This window comes from Electrophorus electricus, chromosome 11 (genome assembly GCF_041902795.1).
Source record: "Electrophorus electricus isolate QZ-2024a chromosome 11, ASM4190279v1, whole genome shotgun sequence".
In the NCBI taxonomy this organism is placed as follows: Eukaryota; Metazoa; Chordata; class Actinopteri; order Gymnotiformes; family Gymnotidae; genus Electrophorus; species Electrophorus electricus.
Genome location: NC_137507.1, coordinates 4,258,119 through 4,274,850, shown reverse-complemented (window position 1 = coordinate 4,274,850; position 16,732 = coordinate 4,258,119). Strand labels below are relative to the sequence as shown.

Sequence of the window (16,732 nt, the reverse complement as noted above, 5' to 3'; positions counted from 1 at the left end):
GGGTGCTTTGGCTGCTGGCTCTCTGGTCTGGTGTTTAGGGCACATTTGTATTAGTGGTGGAACCTGGGTGGGGTTGTTGCACTCTCCCTTTCCCACACCCACAACAATTCACCATTGGAAGCAGAAATTGGGGCTGGTTTTAGTGAGAAATGATTGAATCCAGTCTCAAGTGAAAAGGGGACATCTTCAATGCAAGTGTTTGGGTCTGTTTTTAATAGAAGTATAAAGCTTTCATGTGATATTTGTGTAAACAGAGTTTTCCCTTTAGTACACTCCTGCAGGGAAACGAGCATAAAGCTTCTAATCTGGGTGGGCGATATGGCAGAGAAGTATTATTGCGATAATTTCTAATGACAACCAGTATTTTACAATATGTAGAATACTATGATGTATGAATACTATGAATAAGTAAAACACTACGAAAAGAGCCAGTATTGAAACATGAGAGCTGAGTAGCATATGAGCAACTGACACAGAATTTGCATAAACAGTCATTTATGATTGCGTTTTAATCTCACTGCGAGATGTAAAAACAGACCTAGGGCCTGGCTAACAGTTACAAAATCTGGGTCAGTATGAAGCAGTCACTGGCTTTGCTTCAGGGCCTTCCAGACCTTTACAGAAGACATATAACAATTCAAACCAACAACAAATCCTTTGCAGTAATATTACTATATAAAGTTATTCTTAGAATGTAAGGCTTCATAGGTTTAATTATATGGCTTAGCTGGGATGACATGCATGGTTAAAGTTAATTATATAAGATGGCTGATGAAGGAACATGGAGGGTCACTCTCTTGACCTATTAAGTTGTGGATCCTTCATACGGCCACACAAATTGCATTCGACAGGTCATGATTGTGAATGACATGATTGCGTTCCAATTAGCACAGAGTATGGAATGCATTCCTGGCATGCTGCCAAGTTTTTGGCAGATCTAGACCAGAGGCAATCCTGTCTGGCTGATAAGAGCTACAAGAGGAGAGTCCATTCTACCCAACCAGGCCATTAATGACACAGCATAAAAGTGCTGATCAAAAAACAGCCACTCATTATATTTTAGAATTTATTAGAAATTATCAAAATCTTTTGTTTTTGTATTTACTTACCCATATCTGGTTTACCTACAACCAACTCTGGAAATAGGTGCAGATGAAGATTTAATGCATGTAAAACTTAATAAATGTAACTGACTCGAAATGTGTCTGTTGATTTAGCAAAACACCCATAATAACCAGTTATAACTTACTAATTTAGCCTGACTCTGTATGACTCCTGAGATGGCGTGAGACAGAAAATGTGTTTGCTCCTTTAATGACCAGCGTCAAAAAGCATATACATTTCTGAGAAAAACCCCCATCCATTTTTTATTGGAGTGTAGCAAATTCTGAGAAGTTACTGAAGTACAAACACTCCCTGCAAAAGATTCTAGACATATATTAATGAGGTGATACAAATAATACAGTAAATGACAGATGCACAGCATAGATAATACCACCTTGAGTCTACCTGAGAGAGAGATCGCGATCTTGCTAGAGGGAAAAGAACAAGGGAGCAAGACCAAGGAGAGATTTGTCCAAACCCAACGCCTCAGTCCTCCAGCTCTGCCTTCACTCTGAGTTGTGATGCATTTGCCCTCATTTCTAGGAATTTCTTGTGATGCATTTGCCCTAATTTCTATGATGTTGTTAGAAGTGGGGGTATACTATTAAAAAATATGCAAACCTGAATTTGGCTTACATTTTCAGTCTGATTCCAGAGATGCTAATATGAAAGACCATCTGGGGGTTAATGTATCCATAAAAAAGCCAGAACAAAAGTATTAGCCTTCATCAAAACATCAGCATTTCCTCCTAAAACACTAAATGGATTGTTACTTGCAGTTTGCACCACTCATGTACCTGCACCGTAGAAATGTCACTTGCTTACAGTCAGTGGCTGATTTTATGGTGTCTTTACCACTCTGCCACCTCTTCCCCCAGTTGGGGTGGGTGTTTCTCTGAAAAAGCATGTGCTATGTACACTCAACTGGCAGGAAGAGCTTCAAAAACGCCAGCAGGCACATGTGAATCTGTAACCCACCACTGGGAAACAAAGCAGTGAGGAAGGAGAAGATCACAGTCTAGATGAGGCCAGTCCCTTCCAAATTGGGGTTCGTCAAAAGAGTGTGAGCTGCTGTGTTTGGGATAAAGCACAAGTTACAGGCCTGCTTACAGGAAACAGCTTCATTGGTAGAGGGAACTGGTTAAACATAATTTCAAGCCCTGTCCAAAGCATTATGGGCAAAATTGTTTGTCAGGGTTGTAATGGTCTGGGCATTTGCTGATTAATTGGCAGCCTCATTTGGTTAGTATAGAGAAGGGGTTAGCAATGCTGCTACTCCCATGGGTGGACTGTGGTTCAAACACCATGCAGATAAGTGCTTTAGGTTACACCAATAAGAGTCCTTGGGTAAGACTCCTTCCACTCCACTCACCTCCCTCTTTAACATGCTTGAAATTGTAAATTGCTCAGGATAAGAGCATCTGCTTAATATGTAAAGGTGAAATTTACCTTTTGCTATATATACGTATTCACATCTAAAAACCAGGTTCAAAAATTCCTTGATGCCTTTTATAATTATCTGCTACATACTGGCATACAAGAGAGATCAATGAAATACTGAAAATTACTCAATCACGCCAGCCAATCATCCTCTCATCAGGCAAGCCAATAATCCATAAATTATGGCACTGTGCTTGCCAAACACCTCTCCACTGAGTTTTACACTCTGTGCTTAGCAGACACGCATCTTGATGTCCATCAGAATCTAAACTCCTCTACCAGAAACAAAACCCAAGAAATTGGCAAATTTGTGATCCTCCAAAGACAGAAAATTTCTCCAGAAGCACAGAATATGTGAACCCAACCTGGAAGAGAGAAGGAGCTGTGTAGGTACTGCAGGCTAATGGCGATGGAACATGAAACACATTTTCTCCTCCACTGCGCAAAATATATCAATGAGAGACATTCTTTGAAAAACTTTGAAAGTGTTAACAATGCATCCCCCTTTCTTTCTGGTTTTGAAAACGCATTATACTTGAAAAAGAAGTTGAAATGCCAGCTTTGGTAGATAAATTTGTCTCCCCATTTTCTAGAAATAGTTTATATCAGTACATAAGAGACTGCTACTATCTTACCTCACCCAAGTTACCTGAATTTTTGGAGGTCTTTATATATATATATATATATATATATATATATATATATATATGAAAAATCATTATTTGCATTTATGATGCAAAACTGTAAACTCACAGCCAAGCTAATAAAGGATTATAAATTAAATTATATGTCAGACTGTGTATATGTGTGATGTGTCTGTGTGTATGTACGTGTTTCTGCATGCATGTGTGTGTGTGTGTGTGTGTGTGTGTGTGTTTGAGTCTATGCATATTTGAGAGTAAAGGAGCACATTTGCCGCCCACTCAGCCCCATGATTCAACTTATCCTGCACTAAGCGTGGGCTAGAGAGAGAGAGCGAGAGAGAGAGAGAGAGAAAAGAAAGGGAGACAGACAAAGAGCCAGGGAATGTGTGAGAGACAGAGACAAAAACCAAAAGAGATTAAAAAAAGAAAGCCCCCCCCCCCACTTCTTCCAATTCGGTTCAGAACTGGGATGCAGTGACTCTTGCTTCCTGCGATGTAGCGGCGTGAGACATGGCCCGGGGTAGACGACGGAGCGACGGTGTGGGTGGTGCGGCTCCTGACAGGAACCAGCAGCTGGAGCGTCACGCTGCCGTCACAAATGAAGACGTTCGTTACCAGAAAGCAGTCATTTCCACTGGAGAGGTCCCTTATTGCTGCTTACTCTACTGCCTGTATTCATGACCAACAAACGAGTGCTTGTTGGCTGCCGCTAAAGGCAATTTTGAGCACTTATGTGACTTTTATCTCAGCATTCTACTTACAGATGGTAACAATGGGATATATGGGCAGCGCAGTGTTTTATAAGGTTTCATAAACAAACTGGGATCAGCTGATGTTCTCATGAACTTGGATCATCCTCACAGGCTCTTTTTTGTTGGATTTTATGTGCTGGACTTTAGCCATTTAAACGCAAGCCTTTATTTGCTTCCTTTATATAACACCCTGCCAACCAAACGGCACTCTTTGTAAAAGCCTGTGACTTTGTACCAAAGCAAAGCAATTTATGTAGAGGCTGTGTAAAGTGCTGTGAAGATGGACGGGGGTTACGCCAGCCGTCAGAAAATCCTGGCCGAGGGTTTGGTCCTGAGGCTCTTCGTGCAAAACTCCTCAAGGGAGAAAAGCAAAAGCTGCTTTGTAGAAAAGCACGCATATGCTAACATATGGAATACTGAAATATCTTTGGCATCCTCACAGTCACTGCCATGTTAGTAGTGGTTAAACATGTCATGGGGTTGTGATTCAAATCTTGCGTGTGAAGTAGTGAAAAACACTTGTAAACCACTGAAAAGAGTCCTGGGTGTTACGAAAACTTGGCAAATAATCCAACAGGAAAACAAGTTGGATTCCTTAAGTAAGGTCAGGCAGCATGACAACATCGGTGAATGATTGGCAAGTATCATCAAGAGCTACAAGCTGAAAATAATGTGCTTACCAAAAAAAAGTTTATATCAGAAATCATCAGCTAAATAATTGTATTGATTGGCTCACCTACCTCTATACATGCCAATTGCAAATGTCCTACATGATAGGACAGATATGGTGCCCATATCTGGTCTTGGTGATCAAACCACTCTGGAGAGTTTAGGGCCGACCCTGTTCTAACAGACCTGATCCAGTTAATCGCGTCCTTCAAAAGCATCTTAATATCAGGGTCTATTGTCATTAGGGGTGGAACTAAATTTTTGAATAAATTCTCCAGGACCAGATTTGGGCACCCCTGCCCTATGCTGAGGGAGTGCCCAATGAGGCTGCTGCTAAGATGTTTGGCTACACAGGTGTTATGAAAATAGGCCCTATGATACATCAGGTTAGGTGAGTAGGTAAATAAGAGCCTGATCGTACTGCTTTGGGGGGTGGGGGGTGGGGGTCTGGCAGCTCTCCAACACAACGTGCCAGAGAGATCAGTTACTTGTGTTCCTCATGAAACACTTTCCCCAGGCCAAAACAGATTCATTAATGTGCTACACTTCTCTCTATAGCTCTCTCTCTCTTTCTCTCTCACGCACAGACACACGCACACACACCCTCAGACACATGCACAAGCGCACAGATATCAAGCGGCTGCACTTTTCGCGTTCTCCCAAAGCAAATGCATTCTCTTAAATGTTGACTGCCTTGGTTCAGATGACTGGAAGGAATGGAGGGTTTGTGTGATTAGCATAAATAATGTTTCAGATGCAAACTAAACTGTTACAGGCTAAATTCAGTCCCCTAGGACAGTTGTTACAGGAACTCACAGAGTCACAGCACACTTATTAAACAAAGTCTCATTAAAAAACAAAATTTTACTAAGTTTTACCACTGAAATGTGCAGACAGTTTTGGCAAACCATTTCCTGTTGCACTGGGGACTCTTCAAAACACGTGCAGCTTCCAGTGTAGCATGCCACATACACACATTGTCATATACATGCAATATGTATAAAGCTACACTTCATTCCAGGCCTCCGAATACACTGGCATCCTTCAGGGAGTCAGTTTATCAACCCTCTGTTCTAAAAAGTATATAAGCATCCACTCATAGTAACTGAAAAGACTCACAAAGCTCTTCACCCTGCCAAGAACACTTCTCCACTACTGGCTTAGTGCAGCTATGAAGGAATGTGGTAACTGAAGGAGACCAGACTAAACTAAGCACATAGGGTACCAGCATGATTCACACAGGAATGCACACACACACACACACACACACACACACATACACAGGCACACATGCACGCACGCACACACATATGCATTTGTAGGTCAGAAGGAATGATGGAGAAGACAACAGTTTCCACACTCAGAGTGCAGCTCATCTGCCTTTTAAAAGACTGGTGCACTCTAGTGCATCTGAAGATTATATGTATTTTTTGACACCATGCGGTGAAAGCAACCCGGTGCAGCAAAAGATCTGACGCGAGACACTTCAAATAAACGCCAGAGGCTAATAAAATACAGAATATTAAGTTAAAAACTTGGGCAGTTGATGCATAAATGTAAATGTGTTGACAGTAAAGGGAAATGCCTTGTGCTAATTAAAATGTCTTCTGAGAAGGGAAATTAATCTTACGGCATAAATCATCTACTGAGAGAATGAGACGTGAAGGAAACAAAATGGAGACCATTTTATGTAAAATACACGCTGCTCTTAGAATGTATTGAATTATGTATGTCTGTGGGAGCCTGGAAACCATGTTACACATTTCTAAAGGTGCGCTATTCTGATAGGCTGTAAAGGAAAGACTAACCACCTCCCAGCACATTTCAATGAGACCCAACTGCCGCAGAAACAGGAAATGCTGCACATCGAGGCAGAAAGAGCCGTGGTGGTGGTGTGTGTGTGTGTGTGTATGCACATATGTGCATATATGCGTTTGTGCAAGGGGTTAAGACGTGAAGGAGATGGAATAAATTGAAAGGGGAAGAGGGCCCAATGGTCTTTATGTTCACGTGAGCATTTCACTAAATCCTGCCTGGAAGGTCATTGCCTGGTAATTAACAGAGGGAGATATATGGAGGTACTGTAGCTGTTTCTCAACACACACACACACACACACACACACACACACACACACACACACACACACACACACACACACACACACACACACACACACACACACACACACACACACACACACACACACACACACACACACACACACACACCATCTTCCAGAGAAGGCAACCCCTGGACTCGTGACTGGTTTGTAAACTCCGCTATCTCTTCCCTGCAGCATGGCCAAGCCATCGCTGTCTTACCCATGATGCCCTGCTCGGCTCCACCCCCTTTTGCTCCAAATACGACCAACAGTACATGTGCTTACGTATTCATCTCAGCAGCACGGGGTGGGATGTTTTCAGATGGATGTGATTTTGATTAATTCCAGCACTTACCAGAGCTGGGAAGGTTAATCAATCTTGAATTGCCCCGTTGTTACCTTCAGCTTTAATGGGTTTTTCAGGCTCTCATTACAGACACAAGCGGCTCGAGTTCTGTTCCTCAGTCTCAGCCAGTCAGCACGTACCAGAAGGCGGAGCTACCCAAAGCTCAACATTCTGTGCGATGGTAACATCGCCGAAGCTGATTGGCTTAGAGGCTTCCGTTGGACAAGCAGCCCAATCCGCATCGTTTCTTCTATATAAGGGCAACATTTCTGTTCTTGGCCTCCATCCAAAAAGCATTTACTGACGACAACAAACAGGTTGTTTTAAAATGCGTTTTTGGCCCAGATTATTGAGGCTGCCATATCTCAGGGTTTGTTGACGGTTTGTCAGGACACACACAGCTGATCTGGAAAAAAATCACCTTGTTAAACAAGGCACCGGCCCCTGTGCTGGCCCTAGGTCAGTTTAAGCAGCATGTCCTCTAGCAGCACATGGTCTTGTCACCCCTGAGCCTGCTCTATTCACACTGGAGGATCAAAAAAGAGTCACAGACAGGCCCAGTTAAAGACAGGCCCCCAAAATTGCCTGCTGTAGTCTTCTATAGGGCATAATGCCAGGGCAGGATTTTTGCATTGTCTGCGGCTCTAAATTCAAATATTTGTTAATACATTTTCTGAAAAAAAATTAACTACCCTGATAGATAAATAAAATGTTTTCTGAACTATAATGTTCAGAAATGGAGAATTCGTTTAACTTAATTTGCTGTGATAGTGAGATTACAGAGCAAGCCTGATAGCTCATCACCTCAGACTCGGCGTGGGTGGGGGTGGGGTGGTCACAACCAGATGAGGTGGGCAATCACCGCAGAGAACTCTGCATACATAGCCATGGGCCCACGGAGGTAATTACACGCATGCAGTTATGTAAAATGCAATCCAAAAGGTGGAAATGATGCTAGTAAAACAGGAAAGTAACTCACGACAACCTCATCCAGGAATGCTCCAGAGTCTCATGAAGAATCAGGCTAGGTGTTCCTCACTGTCTTTCCTCTAGCCATGCTAGCATTTTTACGGTTGTTTTCCTTTAATACTTCTGTAGAACAATGCAGTTTTTAGAGTTACTATATAAAGGGACATTTATATATACATGTACATATACATTTATATTTGTGGAATCTGGTACTTCTAGTTTCTCATGTAGATGTTTCTTCTACCAGTTATTTATTCAGGCTACCATTTATTTATTTAGACTTTTGTTTAGTTTTTCATAACATAAACAGGCCGGCAATCCTGTTTCCCAGGGTGGTAGTGTAGCTCTGCAAAGTAGAATCATTTCTTTAGGCGTCTGCTAAATTGCCTGTGCCAATATTTTCTGAGTGGAATTTCGCACTTTAAAATGAAGCAATATGTAATATCACATTTTGAAAATAACTTCCCCAAGACCTGAAAGGTGTACACTTCATTCAGATACTTATTTTCAACTCAGTGCGGCATCTTCATAGCAGTTCATTTGAATAGAGGAACGCGCTGAATACAGGAACATGCCGACTTCCTAGTACCATCAATAGGCAATAAGCAGCAACACTGGAGTGAAAGTGTAAACTACTGCATTGTCTGCAGTGATGGCTAGATTACAGAGCAAGTCTCAGATCTCATCACCTCCTTTCCAGCAAAGACATAAGACCTAAAGCGATGAAACATGCCCTAAGATCTCAGATAAAAGACCCGACGGGCACTTTCCCTCACATCACGACATGACTTATGCATGCCATGATTCCGTCAAGATAAGAAAAAAAGAAACTAACTCATTATGGGAGCACTGATTGGCACGGCAGCAAAACACACCCACAGGATGTCGGTCCAGGGATGCCCACTGCTGTCACCACCGTTCAAGGTTAACGTGCTACGTGTGACCTCAAACGTTCTCCAAATAAGAGTTTGTTTTTTTTTAAATGATGGAAGCAAAGGGAAAACGAGAAATTTTAGGAATTTGATTTCAGGCCATAGACACGTGGCGTGGCAGTACCAAATGAGTGAGTTCTCACCATGCACCATCCTCTGTTACCCTCTGGGAGGAGAAAAGTTAACAAAACACAATATAAAAAAAACAATGTGTACTATTTCCAGTGTTTTCCCCCTCAAACCAAAGAAACTCTAATGTACAAAAAGCATTTTCCTGTCTGGTTCAGTGGACAGCGCTAAGCTTCAATGGTTCATGCATTGTATGCCAGAACACAAAACATCAATTCATCAGCTAATCGCAAAGCCCCTCAGGTGGGTGGCATCAGACACCGCCAGTCTGGGCAAGCGAGAAATGTCAGGCGCGCGGAAAACGAACACCTCTGCTGTGGGGCATCTGCCGCCAAAGTTTGCAGTCCAGTTATAAAAATCTTGCAGCAATTGGTGTTCCAATAACTAAGACCCTTGGTCAGTTCAAGGGCCCTTTGTGAATACCCCTTCTTTTGTTTTATGAGGACCGGCCACTAGAGGTACAGTGATATGCAGCTAGCTTTCTCAGTGATGCCAGTGGAGGCAATATAGCAGGAAACATTTCCTTTGTCAAAATGGAAAGGTTAACTAGAACCTCTGTAGAAGGTTTGTAGAAGAGTGGGGTTAAGTTCTTTGATCATCACTGGTAGAGACTACTGTGGTCTTCAAACGGAATACAGAATGCTGCCTAGATTTGTGCAGCATCACATACGGCAAGTGTATTTTTGTCTTCTTCTCCCTGCTACAGTAATTTTGGCCAAGGATGATGAGAAAAGGCTTTTTCTAAGTCCAAAACAAGCAACTTTAATACCCAAAGGTCTGTAGCTGGTTTTATAATACAGATTAAGATAGCTTTTGTTGTTTGTTTGTTCCATGCTACGATATTGCGATATTGCAAACTGTGTCTGAGTAGATGGCCACATTATAAAGATTTACAAATAGCATATGCTATTTGTGTTGGTGTAGGTTTTATGACTTTGATTTCAAGATCTTGAAATCCATATTTGAAAATCAAATAACTATCATCAAGTAGTTCTGAAGTGTAAAAATCCTATAGAACATCTAAACCCTCAGACCCCCCCAACACACACTTTTTCCACATTGTGTTAAGAAACCTTAAGACATGCGTCGTCTCCTGAAGTATCACGGTAATAAAGTCAGGCAACGAAATGTCATTTTCGACATCAGTAATTGCTGCTTCATACAAGTGAGGTCGCTAATGGTTTGTCAGCCTTCTCATGCAGACCTGGCCTTTATAAAGTGTCAGAAAAAGAATGTGGTGCTGTGGGTAACTCAGCTCCTGACAGGCACCTGCCTTTTGTCAGATCTCATTCCTGCCCTAGTCTTAAGACTCAGTCACACAAATAGTCCGAAGCTTTTTCATCTGGAAAGTCACAGTCATCTTAAGACGCTCTTACTATGTTACAGGCAGAGCTGCATTAACTGACTGGAAAAGAACTGCTTGGAAAAGCAGTTTAATGAAAAACATGTCAAACCCCCTTTAGTATTTCAAAGCTGAGGCAACGTTATCAGATAGAGGCTGTCAAAGCACTGACTTGGTGAAACACAGTCACAAGCTAGGCCTCTTAACGTGTCATAACTGCCTGATAACTTAAGATAATGACCGAGTTATCAATGATTCATGATTTAGTTTTGCCTGTTCAGTAATGGTTATGGGAAAGGGCCTTTTAGCTATGCAGTTTAATTTCAATTAGTTCCATGCGTTTTGTTTGCTTTGATGATCCTACTGTATGGAAAGGAAATCTGGCTAATAAAAAACATACTGTAATTAAAACAATTATATGAATATGAAAACCCACACTCTAAACAGCGTTTTGTCATTTCACGGAGACCATCCAAGGTAGGTAGCATGCTAACGTTTGAGCTAAAAAGATATATCTCACTCATTCACTTGGCGATTTGATAGCTATCATAACATTGATGTCACAGTATTTAGCAAACTGAAATAGCAAACTGAAGATCTGATTTTGATTTAATTTCAATTCTGTCCATTAAATACGGCGATAATGAAGAAAATGACTAAAAGCTGTCTTTTTTTCCAATTTGTTACACATGACTGTTGCATATCACTGAACCGACAGAGTGATATAACGGTCTTCACACAGAGTCGCTGTGGGCTAATGCCTGGAGCTTCAGGATGTGGTGCTGTAATCGGGGTGGTGATGATGTCTGGGGTGGAGTTGGTGGGAAATCTGACTAGCATATCTAGCTGCAGAGGATAAATGCCAAAAGCAACAACAGATATATGCTTCTACACGTCCGTAATCTTGTCAACGGTTGCGTGTCAACTCCAGTCAGGGCGTTTTTCCTTGCCACTCTCACCACTGGCTTCCAAATTAGGGATCTGGACCTATACAATTGTAAAGCTGCTTTATGTCAATGTGTGCTGTAAAAAGCACTATATAAATAAATTAGATTTGTGTGTGCGTGCATGGCTATGTGATGCTTCATATCGGAGAAAACTAAGCTTAAATGTGGATTGAACATGGTAGATATCCTGGCACAGCCATGAAGTCACATTATAAGCAGGATCATACAGAAAGCTTATCCAAACATACGAAGCAGCAGTCCCAGGCCAGACTGGAGGGACTCCTATCAAGCTCGCACGGCGCCGCACAAACTGAGGGTAATGCATGCAATCATACTGACTCTCAGCAGATCCTCATTTTAGGCTTGTGTACACCAGTCACTGGAATCCCTCTGACCAAACTCCTCAAACTCCTCCTTGAGCTTCACTAGAGATAGAGAGGTAGAGAGAGAGAGAGAGAGAGAGAGAGAGAGAGAGAGAAAAAAGATGGGGTGGGAGGAGAGCACAAACAGAAACAAGCCTATTACATTTTGCTAGCACACCAAAAAGGATATGTTTTGCAACACAAACATACTGCTTCCTAATTTGATGAAGAGAAGTAATCGTGAAAGAGGTGGTTTATAACCCTCATTAGCAGAAGCAGTGTGTTCATCGCAAAGAGAGAACACCCAGCAAAGACAGGCAAAGCTCCCAGTGTGCAGAAACATCAAAACAGAACAGAGAAATTATTCATACTGACAATATTTTTTAAATATACACACACACACACACACACACACACACACACACACACACACACACACACACAAATCACCTTATGTCAGTGTACATTTAACCTCTTTCCCATCTATTGCCACATGCGAATCTGTATTAGCTATCCTCTAGGCCTACATCAGTATTCAGTTTATGGATACTGCTGTGTTGAGAATGGTTCACCAAATATGGTGTGGTGAGCAACTGACCATTGATGAATGGAGTACAGGGCGGCTGATAAACCGTGCATGGAAACCATACAAAGCAGTCTGTAATTGTATGTCTATAAAGTGTGTCTTAAGGATGAAATGAAGTCAACAGAGACTGCAGGTGCATGCTGGGTGTTCTAAAGGAGCTGGTGAAGGTATTCAAAAGGGCCATGGATGAGCGCTGCTCATTACAGAACTACTGTGACAGGCATTTACCCTAGTTAGCGACCTTATGTTTATTATTAAATGATACATAAAGGAATGAAATATAAGGGTACAGTTAACAAATCTGTGGCTACAGATTATGATATTTTTTTCTCAAAGATAAAAAATTAAATGCAGTTGTCCCTGGGGAGTTCCGTAAAAAATTACCAGCATGCCTTCAAATAAAACAACAAGGCGCTAATTTCCTTTTGTGCCGAGGAGTACAGATCAAGTAGAACAATAAAACTGAGTAAGGAATAAAAAAAATAAATAAGAAAGTAACTAAACCAAAACATGAGCATTTGGTTGAAGTCTGGGTGTGGTATTACAAGAGGTTTTGCCACCACTCAAGTTCAATCATCATGGCTGATAAACAGACCCAGACCAAATCTATGCTGGCAGAACTCTGATGGAATTCCGAGTTCAGGGTTGTAAAATCATTCACAAGGGCTACATTCACACAGCAAGTAGCCCAAATCCAATTTTCTGACCATATCCAATTTTTTTTGTGTTAGGCTGTTCACAATACTTTTTTTTAATGTAACCTACATTCAACATTGGTCTGAACAGATCATGCTCCTAAACTGATTCACATGTCCAAAAGCACAATGCTTCTTGTGGCATGTGGCATCCAGAGGTAAACAAGTTTTTCTTTAAACCTTGCTTTCAGATTTTAACTTTTCTTTGACACTGCAGCCAAGATCTCCTATGGCAGCGTTCAGCCATTTCTTCTGAAATATCTATGAACACAGGCTTTTATGTCCATCCGGCACAACCTTTGTCACAATGTAGCACTGCTGGTAAGAAAGATGGACGACAAGAGTGAGGGACGATTTCAGTGGCGAGATAGTGAGGTAACAGACCCCGCAAACAATGACGTGCAGTGGCTGCTATCTCCACAGAGACCCTTCATTAAAAGCTTGGCTGTGTTTCGCCTCTTCGCACTCATGCTCTTTTTTTCCCAGAATTTGCATCCAGTCTCCACTGCAGATTAACACGAGCATTATCTTTATTCTAGTGGCTGTTACTGGAGTCTCAATTTAATAATATTGTCTACCTCTGGTCGAGCGTGCTGCATCAAGCAACAAAAATATCAGATTTGGGCTGATAATTGGATTTGGGTCACTTTTACCAGGAAAAACTGTATGTCAGTTAAGGCTCCTCTTCATTTCATGGGCTTGAACATTAACACAAATGCTTCATTCCCACACACAGGGATTAATCTTGCTTTCAGTACCTAAATCTGGGTTGCAAAACAAGTGCAGCATGGTTGCATTTGTTCATTTTTATTCTGAAACTCTGGCAGCTGCTCTGAACACTGACTATGCTTTGTGAGACAGGATCCACAATTTCCAAGTTATCTGGATAATTTAAGCCTAAATGAGGACTGTCTGATAGAAGATACTTCGCCTCCAGTATTGACTTCTGGCTCAAGTTATCTTGGCAAAATCTTGCTTTGTGAAATACCTCACGGATAACTGCCCATATTAGTGACATCTTCAAACGTCCAATTTGAGATTTGTGATAGCCTCGTGTGCGTGTACCTAATTTGCACGGTTATTTGATAAAAATGCATTTGGTAGAATAACCTTTTATCCCAGGCTTTTTCTTTATTATCCAGCACAATCCAGGACTTGGACTATGACCTCCTTCTCCAAGACCCTATCAACAGAGGAGAATAAGGAGCTTGTGCTAGATTTTACCAGTGCTTTTATTCCACTGTAGAAAGCCCCCAAGCTGGCTTTGTTTTTGCAGAAATACTGCAAACAGGGAGACTCCATTCCAGCTCCATCTTCATTCTGACTACCTGCCACAACTGTTCCCTCAGCATGTGGAGGACATCAAGTGTGTAGTAGATGGGGAAGCCCAGCTGTGTTGTTTTAGATGAGACAACAGATGCTTGTGGCTGCTGTGTCCTTGCCAGTCTTCTGCAACTTGTTGGAAAGCCATCTCTGGCAGCAGATGCTGTTTTCCTTGAAAAAAGTTAACTTTGCCACAGTGTCTCATTCGGTTATACCATGCCTTAACAATTACAACATCAATTTTAGTGATGTGTGGGCTTTTTATCACAGACAGTAAGCTATATAAAAAACCTTCAACACCATTCTTCATGGCCCGTTTCCCAACTCCAAGCACGTTTGGCTCATCTCCTTAGTTTAGTGCTGGAGGCTTTCCCAGTCACCTTTGAGAACCTCACCAGGGTTTGTGGCCTGATAAAAAGGACGTTCTGCAGGGTGCTGCTTGGAGTTGTGGGACTATGTGCAGGCTTTTAACTTGTCTCCTGTCAGTGTTTGCAGTCCTGACCAGATGAGCTTCATGGATTGAGGCTGTCCAGTACATTGTAGAGTAAACCGATGTTTTATATGACACACCAGACCTACCACTGTCCACCAATGCTGTTCGGGAACTGAGAGAGCTGAGAAAGATGAGAAGCTGAGAAAAATGTGCTTGATGCCCAGGTCAGAGATCCTGACTACTTTAATCAAACTGGAAAATATAGCCAACCCATCGACTCTCACCATTCATAGTGAATTAGGTGACCTCTAGATGATGAGTATGGCCACACGGCAGGTGCTGAGGACTGGCATTCGGGGACCAGAGAGAAGCTGAGGGAGCTGAATGAGGAAGAGAAGCTTGACTGCTCTCAACTCTACCAGGAAGCCATGGCTGACTGTTGAGCAAGGTTGCAGCAGATGCACCCCTACATGCAGCTCTTCAAAACCCTTCCAGTGATTGATTCATCCAAGGTGGCTGGTGTAAGAAAGAAGACTCAGGCCTGCGTCCAAGCCTCGCCTGCCCTTAGCCCAGCGTCAGCTGAGTAATGGCACCATTACATTCACACGGATAAAAGTGAGCATGGAGAGGTTGGGGCTCCCAGGACAGACAGAATGCCCATGCATACATTTTCATCTTCCTTCTACCTCAGTGGATGCAGAGAGACTTTTTACACATGTCACTACACTGCTTATACAGTACAGATGGAGCCAGATTGAAAACAACATTAAAATGATGCTTAGTACTAAATTTAACTCTAGTCAGCAGGACTAAACCCCCACTATGTAACCCAAAACACATAGTCACACATACACAAACATTTAAGCTTTAATGCTCATTTTATTTTTGGGGTATTACCGTACCTCATTACCTTACCTTATATATATTTTGTAATGGAATTTGCATATTACTATTCATGCTAAAATTAGTTCTTTCACAATAAAAAAATAAATATTAAGAGCTACAAATTACATTAAGTACATTAAGTTCTTTAAACAGAAAAAAAACTTTTATCAGCTATCTTAGTTTGTATTAAGAGTATGTATGTATGTATGTATGTATGTATGTATGTAGGTATTAATTAATTAATTGCAATTAATTCATTAATTAAATTCCACAGATTTTTGTTCTGAATCGCTGCATAAAACCTTCAAAAACTGCAGTTTCCCACTGGGTTTACTGATGAGCTATTAGATCATCCTTCACGGTATATAAAATCCATAACCTCACTTCCAATTCATCACTGCCTATTGTAATTCAAGGGAGACCTCCACTCGTCTTTCACGGTCTGTGCAGAGATGGATATCAAATCAATATTCAGATTTAACCCAACATTTGCATATCAAGCTCCGTGTCAACGACGCCGCGTGAGCGGATATCGACGGCGCTAAGATGACTGCTAGGGAGTCGCGTGCGGATGTGGCGCGAGACAAAACTTTTGCTAGGCTCGCGGAATCAAATGAATGCGCTTGATTGGGCGGCCTCTTCCCGAACCTCAGGACGCGGGCCGGGGATGAGCTGTTTCCGCGGCATCGTTATTCAAACAGACAAGCATCATTGGCTTTGATCATTAGATCTCATCTTTGATGAGGCTCCATAACCCAAACGGCTAAACTGCCGCTGGTGAGGGTGATGTAATGGCTTGAGCTGATTTCCCAGAAGGGCTGAACTGATGGGCTGTTCTGTCTTTATACTCACTATAGTCCCTTAGGACATGGCAAATTGTCATGGTACAGAGAGTAAGAGGAGATTCTACCCAAAATCCATTGTAAAGGCCCACTGCACGTGATGCACTGACACATTCATAAATGTCTTTCAGTAGAAATTGTCATGGTATTCCAGGAAGATTTTAGTAGTAGGCGCATTCAGTTCTCACAAATGTTTAAATGAGAATGGTTTACCTGGCTCTATGCAGGTA

The 16,732-nt window shown here is 41.9% G+C and overlaps 1 protein-coding gene across 14 annotated transcripts in view; it reads right to left on the bottom strand.

Annotated features, from left to right (window-relative positions):
* Window positions 1-16,732, bottom strand: part of dlgap1a (discs, large (Drosophila) homolog-associated protein 1a) — a 79,537-nt gene that overhangs the window by 37,892 nt on the left and 24,913 nt on the right. For 12 of the 14 annotated variants that reach the window (XR_014125932.1, XR_014125931.1, XM_081722999.1 and 9 more), the window contains exon 2: window positions 11,716-11,801. The gene's annotated coding sequence lies outside the window, so the exon portion shown is untranslated. Of the gene's footprint in view, window positions 1-8,036; window positions 8,150-11,715; window positions 11,802-16,732 lie in introns of all 14 variants that reach the window. The other 2 variants (XM_081722998.1, XM_081722995.1) reach the window with 1 other exon arrangement.